The sequence below is a fragment of the Sapajus apella genome, unplaced genomic scaffold (genome assembly GCF_009761245.1).
Source record: "Sapajus apella isolate SASKATOON/1434 unplaced genomic scaffold, GSC_monkey_1.0 scaffold11, whole genome shotgun sequence".
NCBI lineage: Eukaryota > Metazoa > Chordata > Mammalia > Primates > Cebidae > Sapajus > Sapajus apella.
Window position 1 is genome coordinate 6343585 of NW_022436951.1, and position 15167 is coordinate 6358751.

Genomic DNA, 15167 nt, shown 5'->3' on the forward strand with positions numbered 1-15167 from the left:
AAACCCCGTCTCTACTACAAATACAAAAATTTGCTGGGCATGGTGGTGCGTGCCTGTAATACCAGTGACTCCAGAGGCAGGAGAATCACTTGAACCTGGGAGGCAGAGGTTGCAGTGAGCTGAGATTGCCCCATTGCCCTCCAGCATGGGCAACAAGAGAGAAACTGTCTCAAAAGAGAAAAGAAAGAAATGCAGGCAGACAGTTATGTCCACTGGACTCCAGTCCTTGGGAGAGGGATAGGTATGAGCAAGGCAGGACCCCAGTCTTGAAGAAACTGGTGTACAGACTAGCCTATCAGAGCAGTGATTTAAGTCCAGAAACTAAGAAAGATACCTGGATTCCCACCACAACTCCAGCAATCACAAAGTCAGGTACGAGAGAGACTCCTAAGTCTCCTTCAGGATTCTTCTCCCCTTTTCAAATGGTATAGGATACTTAGCCAAGTGCGGGGCCACTCAGCTAAACACTGCATTTTCCAGCCTTCCTTGCAGCAATATTTGGCCTCCTGGCTGAGCTCTGGCCTATGGTATGAGAGTAGACATGACATGTGCACCTTCCTGGAGGGGGCAGGTCTTAGTCTGCTTAGACTACTATAACAAAATACAATAGGCTGAATGGCTTATAAACAACAGGAATTTATTTCTTACAATTCTGGAGGCTGGGAAGTCTAAGAGCAAGGTGTTGGCTGGGTGGGGTTCTGGTAGAGTCTTTCTCCTGACTTGCACACTGCTGTCTTCTTGCTGTGTCTTCACTTGGTAGAGAGAGAGCCAGCTCTCTAGTCTCTTCTTATCAGGGCACTAATCCCATCACGGACTCCTACCTTCAGGACCTCATCTAAACATAATTACCTCCCAAACGCCCCACCTCCAAATACTATAACCTTGGGGGTTAAGGCTTCAATACATGAAGTTGGGAGGGACACAAATGTTCAGTCTGTAATGGAGTATGTCCTCCTTACCTTTTTCTCTCCTTTCCCCAGCGGGAATGGGGACATGCCAGTGGGCCACTGTGGATCATGAAGAGAAGGGCAACATCCTAGGGACTGGCAAAGCCACAAGATATAAGGAGTATGTGGCCCTGACCAGTCGGGGAGGAGCCACCATGCCAGTTCCAGCTTCTATGTGACAGAGAAATAAACTTCTGTCTGCTGTAAATGTTGTTACTTTTGGTCTCCTTGATAAGCATCTGATCCTATCCTAACTCGGTGATCTTGAAAGGGAGGTGTTAGTTTCCCTGGGGGACAAATATCCTCCACTGAATATGAAAACTCTTATAATTTTAAGGGAATAAATTACCAGATTCTTAAACTTCCACATAATGATAAATGTCATTGATGAAGGTAATAATAACAATCCTCAAATTGAAAAATTAACTATGTTTCATGCCCTTCCACTGATACTAATTCACTGAACAAATCTTAAACAGATTCCTTCTTAAAATTAATCTATCTTAGAACATGCCTGTCATTAAAACAATTTCCCTTTCTTACTCTACAAATGCTCTTTTTCTCTCACTTCAAAGAAAAGGTGTAAGTCTCACTCATTCCAAATCTTAAAAAGAGGACTTGCCTTTGGGGCAGTGTTTCTCAAACTTAATTCTTATCATCTTCTAAGGAGCCTTTTAGACATTTTTTGTTAATCATTCCCATTATGAAATTTTAATACAGTACATATGCAGATGGTCCATGATAGTTCAAATTATGATTTTTGATTTCACGATGGGCTGTATATCTTGTTGCTTTGCCAGTCCCTAGGATGTTGCTCTTATCTGCATGGTCCATCATGGTCCACCATGATGGATTTATATGGACTTAATCTAATTGTAAATCAAGGAACATCTGACATAGTTCAACTTTTATTGATTTATCAAAATGTAACCCTGTTGTAAGTTGAGGAACATCTGTACCCTGTATATCTATCTATGTATTGTGCATATCTGTGCTTTATAAATATAGGAGTAAGATTTTTTTCATCTTTTAAGAACCATTTTTTGTCCCCCTAAAGAAAGCATGCTCTAGAATGTAAAAACCTGGGGGCACTGTATTAGTCTGTTTTCATACTGCCATAAAGAACTGCCTGAGACTGGGTAATTTATAAAGGAAAGAAATTTAATTGATTCATGGTTTAGCATGGCTGAGGAGGCCTCAGGAAACTTACAATCGTGAAGGAAGGTGAAGGGGAAGCAAGGCACCTTCTTCACAAGGCAGCAGGAAGGAGAAATGCCAAGCACAGGGGGAAGAGCCCTTTATAAAACCATCAGATCTCATGAAAACTCTCTCACTATCACAATAACAGCATGGGGGAACCTCCCGCATGATTCAATTACCTCTACCTGGTCTCTCCCATGTGGGGATTATGGGAATTATGAGGATTACAATTCAAGATGAGATTTGGGTGGGGACACAAAGCCTAACCATAGGAGGCAGCAAGGGACTATTTGAAATACTGGTGTTGATGTGAGAAATTACATGACTCTATAGTTGCACTAGAAATCTTTTACAACTCATATGATTTCTAATATTTTGTTTTATAAAAATTCAAGGATGAATTGTCAGCTGATAAATCATTAAAATTAGCTCAGAAACAGTTCAAAGAATTAAATAACATTGCTATAATAAAGCTGTTTCCATTTCATGTAAGTATTTGAATAGATAAGGTTTCTCAGGACTTTCATATATAAAAATAAAAAATATTAGTATAATTAATGCTGAACACTGAATCATTGTAACATTAAGTATTATGTATCCATGAAAATAACTAGAATCAATTCTATTCATTTAGAGATGCATTTCCAATAAAATTTACTTTTTATATTCAATGATTTATAACATACTTATGTTGATTGAACCAAAATTATAGCGATAACTAAATTCAGGAGATATTTTTCAACTATTTTAGTGATAGGAAATTAAACAACAAAGCATATTAAATTTTAAAAAATTAGGCCAGCTGCAGTGGCTCATGGCTGTAATCCCAGCATTTTGGGAGGCCATGGCAAAAGGATTGCTTTTTGTTCAAATGTTGGGAGGAGCTTTCTTTCTTTTTTTTTTAAATTGTACTTTAGGTTCTGGGGTACATGTGCAGATCGCGCAGGATTGTTGCATAGGTACACACATGGCAGTGTGGTTTGCTGCCTCCATCACCCCGTCACCTACATCTGGCATTTCTCCCCAGGTTATCCCCCCTAGGACCTCCCCACACCCCTGCTGTCCCTCCCTTGGCCCCCACCAACAGACCCCAGTATGTTATGCTCCCCTCCCTGTGTCCCTGTGTTCTCATTGTTCAACACCCACCTATGAGTGAGAACATGCAGTATTTGATTTTCCGTTCTTGTGTCAGTTTGCTGATAATGATGGTTTCCAGCTTCATCCATGTCCCTGCAAAGGACACAAACTCATCATTTTTTTTTTAATTGTATTTGTGATCTGGGATACATGTGCATATCCTGCATCCTGCAGGATTGTTGCATAGGTACATACATGCCATGGTGGTTTGCTGTCTCCATCTCCCCACCCTATTGCCTACATCAGGTATTTCTCCTGGTGTTATCCCTCCTCCTCCCCCCTCCCACTGTGCCCCCCTCCCCTCTACCCCCCAACCTAGCCCTGTGACTGTTGTTCCCTTCCCTGTGCCCAAGTGTTCTCAGTGTTCGTCACCTGCCTATGAGTGAAAACATGTGGTGTTTGATTTTCTGTTCTTGTGTCAGCTTGTTGCGAATGATGGTTTCTAGGTTCATCCATGTCTCTACAAAGGACGCGAACTCATCATTTTTTATGGCTGCATAGTATTCCATGGTGTACATGTACCACATTTTTTTTTGTCCTGTCTATCATCAATGGACATTTGGGTTGGTTCCAGGTATTTGCTATCATAAACAGTGCCACAATGAACATATGTGTGCATGTGTCTTTATGATAGAATGATTTATAATCCTTTGGATATATACCCAGTAATGATTTGCTGGGTCAAATAGAATTTCTAGTTCTAGATCCTTGAGGAATTGTCACACTGTCTTCCATGATGGTTGAACTAATTTACACTCCCACCAACAGTGTAAAACTGTTTCTTTTCCTCTACATCCTCTCCAGCATCTGTTGCCTCCAGATTTTTTAATGATCACCATTCTAAATGGCATGAGATGGTATCTCAATGTAGTTTTGATTTGCATTTCTCTAATGACCAATGATGATGAGCATTTTTTCATATGTTTGTTGGCCACATATTTGTCTTCTTTTGAAAAGTGACTCTTCATATCCTTTGCCAAGTTTTGAATGGGTTTGTTTGTTTTTTTCCTGTAAATCTGCTTTAGTTCTTTGTAAATTCTGGATATTAGCCCTTTGTCTGATGGGTAGATTGTGCATTTTTTTCCCATTCTTTTGGTTGCCAATTCACTCTAATGATTTTTTCTTTTGCTGTGCAGAAGCTCTTAAGTTTAATTAGGTCCCATTTGTCTACTTTGGCTTTTGTGGCCATTGCTTTTGGTGTTTTAGTCATGAAGTTCTTGCCTATGCCTATGTCCTGAATGGTTTTGCCTAGGTTTTCTTCTAGGGTCTTTATGGTGTTAAGTCTTATGTTTAAGTCTTTAATCCATCTGGAGTTAATTTTTGTATAAGGTGTAAGGAAGGGGCCCAGTTTCAGCTTCCCTCATATGGCTAGCCAGTTTTCCCAACACCATTTATCAAACAGGAATCCTTTCCCCATTGCTTGTTTTTGTCTAGTTTGTCAAAGATCAGATGGTTGTAGATGTGTGGCATTGCTTCCGAGGCCTCTGTTCTGTTCCATTCATCTATATCTCTGTTTTGGTACCAGTACCATGCTGTTTTGATTACTGTAGCCTTTTAGTGTAGTTGGAAGTCAGGTAGTGTGATGCCTCCAGCTTTGTTCTTTTTGCTTAGGATTGTCTTGGCTATGCGGGCTCTCTTTTGGTTCCATATGAAATTTAAAGTGGTTTTTTCCAGTTCTGTGAAGAAGGTTAATGGTAGCTTGATGAGGATAGCATTGAATCTATAAATTACTTTGAACAGTATGGCCATTTTCATGATATTGATTCTTCCGAACCATTAGCATGGAATGTTTTTCCGTCTGTTTGTGTCCTCTCTTATTTCCTTGATCAGTGGTTTGTAGTTATCCTTGAAGAGATCCTTCACATCCTTTGTTAGCTGTATTCCTAGGTGTTTTATTCTCTTTGTAGCATTGTAAATGGGAGTTCACTCATGATTTGGCTCTCTGTTTATCTGTTATTGGTGTATAGGAATGCTTGTGATTTCTGCACATTGATTTTGTATCCTGAGACTTTGCCAAAGTGGCTTATCAGCTTAAGGAGGTTTTGGGCTGAGATGATGGGGTCTTTTAAATATACAATCAAGTCATCTGCAAATAGGGACAATTTGACTTCTTCTTTTCCTAATTGAATGCACTTTATTTATTTTTCTTGCTAATTGCTCTGGCTAGAACTTCGAATACTATATTGATAGGAATGGTGAGAGAGGGCATCCTTGTCTAGTGCCAGTTTTTAAAGGGAGTGCTTCTAATTTTTGCCCATTCAGTATGATATTGGCTATGGGTTTTTCGTAAATAGCTTTTATTGTTTTGAGATACTTTCCATCGATATCTAGTTTATTGAGAGTTTTTAGCATAAGAGGCTGTTGAATTTTGTCGAAGGCCTTCTCTGCATCTATTGAGATAATCATGTGACTTTTGTCTTTGGTTCTGTTTATGTGGTGAATTACGTTTATAGGTTTGCATATGTTGAACCAGCCTTGCATCCCTGGTATGAAGCCTACTTGATGGTGGTGGATAAGCTTTTTCATGTGCTGTTGGATTCAGTTTGCCAGTATTTTATTGAAGATTTTTGCATCAATGTTCATCATGGATATTGGCCTGTAGTTTTCTTTTTTAGTTGTGTCTCTGCCAGATTTTGGTATCAGGATGATGCTGGTCTCATAGAGTTAGGGAGGATTCCCTCCTTTGGTATTGTTTGAATAGTTTCAGAAGGAATGCTACCAGCTCCTCTTTATATGTCTGGTAGAATTCAGCTGTGAACCCGTCTGGACCTGGACTTTTTTGGTTGGTACATTATTAATTGCTGCCTCAACTTCAGCCCTTGTTATTGGTCTATTCAGGGTTTCAACTTCTTCTTGGCTTAGTCTTGGGAGTGTGCAACTGTCCAGTAATTTATTCACTTTTTCCAGATTTACTGGTTTATGTGCATAGAGTTGTTTGTAGTAATCTCTGATGGTAGTTTGTATTTCCGAGGAATTGGTGATGATCTCCCCTATCGTTTTTTATTGCATCTATTACATTTTTCTCTCTTTTCTTTTTTATTAGTGTAGCTAGCATTCTATTTTATTGATCTTTTCAAAAAACCAGCTCCTGGGTTTATTGATTTTTTGAAGGGTTTTTTGTATCTCTACCTCCTTCAGTTCTGCTCTGATCTTAGTTATTTCTTGTCTTCTGCTAGCTTTTGAGTTTTTTTAATCTTGCTCCTCCAGCTCTTTTAATTTTGATGATAGGGTGTCGATTTTAGATCTTTCCTTGTTTCTCATGTGGGCATTTATTGCTATGAATTTCCCTCTAGACACTGCTTTAAATGTGCCCCATAGGATCTGTTATGTTGTGTCTTCATTCTTGTTGGTTTTAAAGAATATTTTTATTTCTGCCTTCATTTCATTGTTTATCCATTCATCATTCAGGAGCAAGTTGTTCAGTTTCCATGTGATTGTGTGGTTTTGAGTGCTTTTCTTAATCCCGAGTTATAATTTGATTGTGCTGTGGTCTTAGGGACTGTTTGTTATGAATTCTGTTCTTTTGCATTTGCTGAGGAGTGATCAGTTTTGGAGTAAGTGCAATGTGGTGCTGAGAAGAATGTGTATTCTGTGGATTTGGGGTGGAATGTCCTGTAAATGGCTATTAGGTCTGCTTGGTCCAAATCTGTGTTCAAGCCCTGGATATCCTTGTTGACTTTCTGTCTCATTGATCTGTCCAATATTGTCAGTGGAGTGTTAAAGTTTCCCAGTATTATTGTGTGGGAGTCTAAGTCTCTTTGTAGGTCTTTAAGAACTTGCTTTATGTATCTGGGTGCTCCTGCATTGGGTGCATAAATATTTAGGATAGTTAGCTCTTCTTGTTGCATTGATCCTTTTACCATTATATAATGCCCTTCTTTGTCTCTTTTGATCTTTGTTGTTTTAGAGACCGTTTTGTCAGAGACTAGGATTGCTATCCCTGCTTTTTTTTTTGTTCTCCATTTGCTTGGTAAATCTTCTTCCATCCCTTTATTTTGAGTCTATGTGAGTCTTTACATGTGAGATGGGTCTCCTGAATACAGCACACCAATGGGTCTTGACTTTTTATCCAGTTTGCCAGTCTGTGTCTTTTGATTGGGGTGTTTAGGCCATTTATATTCAATGTTAATATTGTTATGTCTGAATTTGATCCTGCCATTTTGTTACTGGATGGTTGTTTTATCTGTTAATTGACATAGCTCCTTCATTGCATCATTATTCATTACCATTTGGTACATTTTTGCAGTGTCTGGTACTGGTTGTTCCTTTCCCTGTTTAGTACTTCCTTCAGTAGCTCCTGTAAGGCAGGTCTTGTAGTGACAAAATCTCTCAGCAATTGCTTGTCTGTAAAGGATTTTATTTCTCCTTCACTTATGAAGCTTAGTTTGGCTGGATATGAAATTCTGGGTTGAAAGTTCTTTTCTTTAAGGATGTTGAATATTGGCCCCCACTCCCTTCTAGCTTGCAGGGTTTCTGCCAAGAGATCTGCTGTGAGTCTGATGGTCTTTCTTTTGTAGGTGACTTGAACTTTCTCTCTGGCTGTCCTGAGGATTTTTTTCCTTCATTTCAACCCTGGTGAACCTGACAACTATGTGCCTTGGGGTTGCTCTTCTTCAGGAATATCTTTGTGGTGTTCTCTGTATTTCCCGGATTTGAATGTTGGCCTGCCTTGTTAGGTTGGGAAAGTTCTCTTGGATAATATCTTGAAGAGTGTTTTCCAACTTGGATTCATTCTCGCTGTCACATTCAGTTATGCCAATCAAGTGTAGATTAGCTTTTTTTTTCACACAATCTGACAGTTTTTGGAGGCTTTGTTCATTTCTTTTCACTCTTTTTTCTCTAATCTTGCCTTCTTGTTTTATTTCATTGATTTGATCTTCTATCTCTGATATCCTTTCTTCTGCTTGATCTATTTGGGTGTTGAAACTTGTGTATGCCTTGCAAAGTTCTTGTGCTGTGTTTTTCAGCTCCATCAAGTCGTTTATGTTCTTCTCTAAGCTGATTACCCACATTCTGAAGCCTGCTTCTGTCAATTCGTCAGATTCATTCTCTGTCTTTTTTTGTTCCCTTGATGGTGAGGAGTTGTGATCACCAGGAGGAGAAGAGGTGTTCTGTTCTTTGATCGGTTCATCCTTTTTGTGCTGTTTTTTCCCCATCTTCATGGATTTATCTCCCTTTAATCTTTGAAGTTGGTGATTTCAGGAGGAGTCTCTGAGTGGATTTTTTTTTTAATTGAGGTTGGAGTTGTATCTTTTTTGGCCTGTAGAGGGCATTGCTGGGTTCTCTCAGGTTCAATAAGGTTGTTGGGTGGGTGGCCCTTCCCTGGAGTTTGTTTGCAGGTGAGATTGGCCCCACCTTCCCAATGGGGTCGCTCCCAGAACTTGATCTTCCTGGTTGGGGTCAAGCTGGTGTATTTGCTCCCAAGCTCTCTAGAGAGAGCTTCAGTTTGAGTTCTGTGGAGGCCTTATGGTCTTTTTCCCTGCTTTCAACTCTGCCTTCCCCTGTGGGATGGTCCGTCTGCTGGCGTTATTCCAAACTCCAGCCCAGGTCCCTGTGACAACTTGCCGTGCCTGGTGGGTAGCCACTGCTCAGATTTGCATTAACTACCCATGTGGCCCCACTGTCTGGCAGGGCTCTCATGGACTGTGGGTTGCAGGAGAGATGAGGTAAGCACAGGATCCAAAACAGAGCACTGAGGGGGTTAAGTCCCCCGACCCTCCAAGCTAGCTGCACGTTTCAGATGGGGCATGTTTCAGATGGGGCCATGGGGCCATGCACCACCCCCATGTCTTGATTTGCCCCCCTGGGTGGCTCTCGCCCTGTGGCTCCTTCCCTGGGCCTAATTTCAGTGCCTATCAGTCCCACAGAAATGAACCTGGCACCTCAGTTGGAATCGTGAAGTCCTCTAGCCCTGTGTGTCTCATTCACTGAGAGCTGCATTCTGATGCTGGCTTCTCTCAGCCATCTTGGTGCCCCCCTCAAACTCATCATTTTTTGTGGCTGCATAGTATTCCAAGAGGATTGCTGAAGGCCAGGAGTTCAAGACCAGCATGGGCAGCATATTGAGACCTTGTCTCTACAAAAAAAATATACATTTTTAAAACTAGCTAGGGCTGGGTGCGGTGGCTCACACCTGTAATCCCAGCACTTTGGGAGGCCAAGGCGGGTGGATCATGAGGACAAGAGATCGAGACCATCCTGGTCAACACGGTGAAACCCCGTCTCTACTAAAACTACAAAAAATTAGCTGGGCATGGTGGCATGTGCCTGTATTCCCAGCTACTCAGGAAGCTGAGGCAGGATAATTGCCTGAACCCAGGAGGCGGAGGTTGCGGTGAGCCGAGATCGTGCCATTGCACTCCAGCCTGGGTAACAAGACCTAAACTCCGTCTCAAAAAAAAAAAAAAAAAAAAAAAAAAAACTAGCTAGGTGTGGTGGTGTGTGCCTGTAGTCCTAGCTTCTTGGAAAGTTGAGGTGGGAGAATTGCTTGAGCCCAGGAGTTCAAGTTTACAGTGAGCTATGATCATACCACTGTACTCCAGCCTTGGCAACAGAGTAAGACTCTGTCTCTAATAAATAAATAAAAATTAAGTGTCAGACTATATATCTGAATATATGTCTCTATAGATAGATGAATATATATCTTTATATATATTTATACATGTATGTGTCCCATCCAAGTATTAACCAGGTCCAAATCTGCTTAGCTTCTGAGATCAGACAAGATCAGGCACATTAAGGGTGGTATAGCTGTTGGCAATCTTTACATATCATACACATTAATATCTATGTTTTTATATCTATACATAAACATATATATTTTGAAGGGGAAATAGAATGAAAGAGCTGAAACACTGTAAGAATAAAAAATATTATATTGGATGAAATTATATGGGGGAAGTTAGATACAAGTTCAAGAGGAAAAGGTATTGCTATAAAATTTCTAACTACTAAAAAAGGACTTGTTTATGTACATTTCAAATAGATGAATGAATGACGGTGGGTGCCAAATCATAATTTTTAGATTCTATTTACTACATTTAAAAGAGTCCTGTAACAGTTTAATTTTAAAATGCCAAAATCTACAACATGCCATAAAGAATACCAATATCCTTTGAAACTACTTAAACTAATAATAGATAATGTTAGATACCATCTTAGAAATGAGTGAGATTGTTTTAAAAGTATTTTGAGGGCTGTGAAGTGAAAAAGGTTAAGGATGCCTGTTCTGACCAATGCATGAGGTAGGAGTCTGACCGGCAGCTCTATTGATGATGCCAATTGACCAGAGTGGGGTGGAAGTTGACTCCATTCCACTTCTAGTTACCAGTTCTGGCAACTGGGAGTGAGACCAAGCCTATAGGTGGCCATGAAATAGCCTTTAGGGTGATGAGTGAGACAGGGCAGAGTCTGGAAAACTGGGATATGCTTGCTGTTTGGCACAACAGCTGCTTCTTCACCCTTCCCTTCTGCGTGAGGTTAAGTAGTGAGCAGCAGCTCCAGAGGGAATGGCACACCTTGGACATCTCCCCAAAGGCCTCCACCAAAGGCCACCTCCAACCTTGGCCTCCACCAAGTTTCCTGGGACTCTTTTCCCCTCCAGCTGTTTTCAGCTCTTCTTCTTATTATTATTTTTAACAATTAGAGACAGGGTCTCAGTATGTTTCCCAGGGTGGTCTTGAACTTCTGGCCTCGAGCAATTCTCTCACCTTGGCTTCCCAAAGTGCTGGGATTATAGGTGTGAGCCTCATACCCAGCCAGCTCTTGCTGTTCTGGCCTTCTCTTTTCTCAAAAATGTGGTTCATGTCCATTTGTCTATTACAGAATCACCAGGAGCACTTACTAACATGCCAATTTTTTGTTTCACTGCAGACCTGCTATATTGGCATCTCTGGGAGTAAGACTCAGGGTTCTGTATGGTTAGCTGTTCAGCATAAGAATTACTTCTTGGGGCCGGGCGCGGTGGCTCAAACCTGTAATCCCAGCACTTTGGGAGGCCGAGGTGGGTGGATCACGAGGTCAAGAGATCGAGACCATCCTGGTCAACATGGTGAAACCCCGTCTCTACTAAAACTACAAAAAATTAGCTGGGCATGGTGGCATGTGCCTGTAATCCCAGCTACTCAGGAGGCTGAGGGAGGAGGATTGTCTGAACCCAGGAGGCGGAGGTTGCGGTGAGCCAAGATCGCGCCATTACATTCCAGCCTGGGTAACAAGAGCGAAACTCTGTCTCAAAAAAAAAAAAAAAAAAAAAAAAGAATTACTTCTTTATGCCTCCACAACTTGTGCCAAGCAATGATGATGAGTTTCTTTGCTTACCATAGAATTTAAGCCTGGGTGTTTGGATTTAAAATACCAGCAAATGGAGATGCGAATCAAAATGGATTTTAGCCTGTTTTACTCTTGGATGACTAGCAGGTACTTATTGGGGCCTTCTTGGCTTTATCAGGAGAAGCAGGAAGAAAGAAATAATGTTCAGAGCAAGATTAAATGAATTTCTAAAAAAGGGGAAAGTCACAAAGCAGGCGCCTTTCAGACTGACACTTAGGACCATGGCATTGGACAAATGTTTACAAATGTTCAACATTAACCAAACAGTGGATAGTTTCACGCATTGTACTGTACTAGTTGGATATCATTCCAGCCCTGAGAGTTGGATCAAAGTTTGAACTAGACCAACGCAATCATAACCGGAAGCCAGGAATAGGTGTTCCATTCAGGAAAGGCTCAGAAAGGGATTGGGTTGTAATAAAGTCTGTATTTGGTAGAGTCAGATTCAAGACCCGCTGATTCTTTGAGAGTAACCAAAGGAAAGGCCTCATGAAGATGTAAGCTAGTCAGATGGATCCCCTTGATAGTATGGAAAGCGATTTACTCAAAGATGTGGGGAAAAATGCAATAGGCACACAGGACCTCTGTTTAATTTTCTGATTTTAAATATCAGCAATTGTCTCTCCTGAACACTTACTTAGGTCATGTTTGAAGTTCAGATCACTACCCTTGATTTTCTCTGAGTTCAATGCATGGTTCCTTGTGGGATTTGTTAGCGATGTTTTCAACTGTTGAAAATACTTCAAGCCAGGCAAAAATGTTTGTTTTGTGCCAGCCCCAACAAACTTGGCTTCCCTCATCTAGCAAGACTTACTTTTTTTTGTGCTTTGGAGAAGGAAAGACGCATTCCCCAGTAGAAGTTCTACAAGAATAGATTTTAAAATCTTGGGAATTATTTTTACCTGTCTCCTGATTATTTCTAGGTTTGGGGAGTGTGGAATTTTCAGAAATAACTGTTTGTCTGGACTAGAGAAGAGTTTTGAACTTTTTTGGAAAATTATCATTGTTTCTTTGATTTCATAACATCCCCATCTTCTCCATTACCATCTTATTTTTTACAATAATTTGGGGAATTAAAATAGTTTATTTTGAGACGTTAGGGCAAAATTGCATGATGCTTCTGGGGGTGAAATGAAAATTCTTGTGGTTGACAAAACCAGGAATGAGGATTGCTACTATTAGAAAATAAATATCAGAGAGTGGTCTCATGGGGTATTAAGAGTCCTCAGTCTTGGATGTTTGCAATGCAACACTGGTTTCTAGCACAAATGAACAATTTGTTCTAGTCGTATTTTTGGATCTTAGTACAGAGGCCATATTTTTTCCATTTATTATGTTTACTTAAAAATAGTTTTAACCCACTATGGGTAGATATAGATATCTGCCACGTGTTTCATTTTCCTTGTTTGCCATTCACATCACTTGTTCATTCAGCTTAAGGGAAAAGACATCATGGTTTTCTTACCCATCCTTTCCTTTCCAGTCTGAATCACTTATGCTTTGAGTGATCCTTCACTTGTCTGTTCACACAGTTGACAAATATGTATTGAGCACCTATCATATTCTCAGAACTGGACTAGGCTTTGGGATACAGAAAGATGCATTTCCTGCCCTCTGGAAGCTTCCACTCTATTGGAATTCTCCATGTGTTCCTCTCAGGATCTTCATGCAGACCTCCTGGGAGGTAATAGTCTCTTGACTATATGTCATCAAGGCCTGGTGGGGGTACTTCCTGGCCTGTACTTTTGTTCTGGCTGTTTCTCCAAGGACCAGGTCCAATGCATTTCAGCTGTTTGCATTCTCTCTCATGGGACAGGCCTGTGTGAGCTTCACAATCCTTTTTACCTGGCTCTCAGGGAGGCCACACAGAGGAGTTCTCCTGGAATGCTTGGAAGTTGATGACATACCTTGAGCAAATGAAAGAAATTATGGTTACATACCCAGTGGGAGATGGAGACATTTGAGCTGGGGCCTTGACTATAGCAAAGCAGATAAATATGTCCTTGGGGGTTTAGGTACAATCCAGGGCATTATGGAACAAATCTCCCATTGTATGCGAAGATGTAAATCAAATAGTATAAGGCCTTCATTACATAAGGGAGATAACTCCCATTACCAAATGGATTTGAAAGCATCCAGACCCAACTTGCTCTGTGAGCAGCCCTAGCTTGTGAGCCTGCTGCTGCATGTTCGCGGGTCTGCTGGGCTCAGCTCCTTACCCTCACATAGCTCTGCCTGCCCTCCTATCTGTGAGGGAAGGAACTCACTTGCCAGCTTCAAGGCTTAAAGAACGCCTGTTTTATTTCTTGTTGCAGGTGCAGAGGGTTGAGTCGATTGTAATCCTCATCTCCTTATCCACACACAGCTTTTCCTCTTCTGTCCTCATTCCCAGCTCCCATTCCTCTTCCTCATAGGTATTTGTTTTTAAAATGTATGTTGTTTGGTCTGCATATATATTTTTCCATCTTTTAATTATAACCATATTCAGACATAGTGGAAAGCTGAATGAATACAGCTATACACGCTCATAACTACTACCTGGATTCAAACATTTCCTAACATTTTGCCATACTTGCTTAATTTTATATAGGTTTCTAAAAGTAAGTGGTAGACATCATCATAAATTGTCCCAAAATATTTCAGCACACCTCTCCTGAAAATAAAGACATTTTCCTACATAAAGACAGTGCTGTTGTCACACCTAAGGATGTTCAAAGTAATGATGTAATTTTATCTAATGCCTAGTCCATATTCAAATTTTCCTAATTAAAACTGGCTTTTATAGCTCTTAATTTTAAAAATCAGAATTTAATAAAAATATATACGTTGTGTTTAGCTAAATATTTTAAATATCTTTATTCTAGAACAGCCCTCCTCTTTTTTTTTTTTTTTAAATTACATTGACCTCTTGAAGAGATGAGTTTAGCTATCTTGTAGAATGTCCCCACTTCTGGATTTGTCTGAATGCTTTCTCATGAATATGTATAATTTGTTCCTGATGTCTTATATGTACTGTAAATTGGAAGTTAGATCTAAATACCTGATTAAATTCAGATTTAAGTTTTGACAAGAAACACTACAGAGGTGATTTTATGTGCTGTACAATATTGCATCCTGTTAGGGGCTCATAATTTCAAAATAGCTGTTTGACTACTTGTAATTTTAAATTTGATCACTTAGTTAAAGTGATAACCACCAGGTCTTTGCATTATAAAAGCACATGCCTTTGCAAATTAGCAAGACATCTGTGGGGATGATACTTTCATATACTCTGAACATCCTGTTCTCCAACAACCTTTGCCTTAATAACTACAGCATCCATCAATGATTCTTGTCTGAATCAATGATCTTATTAGTAGTTGTAAAATTGCGATATTCTCATGCTAACATTCCTTTGGCATTTAGTAGCTGAAATTGTTCTGCAAAGCAGAGCTTTTGCTCATTTGTTGCGGAGAAACAGATGAACTACTTCTTTATTAAAAGGGAAAAATGATCAGCTCTTGGAATAATGATTTAGCATAATCGTCACCAACAAAGATGGCAAATGAGGAT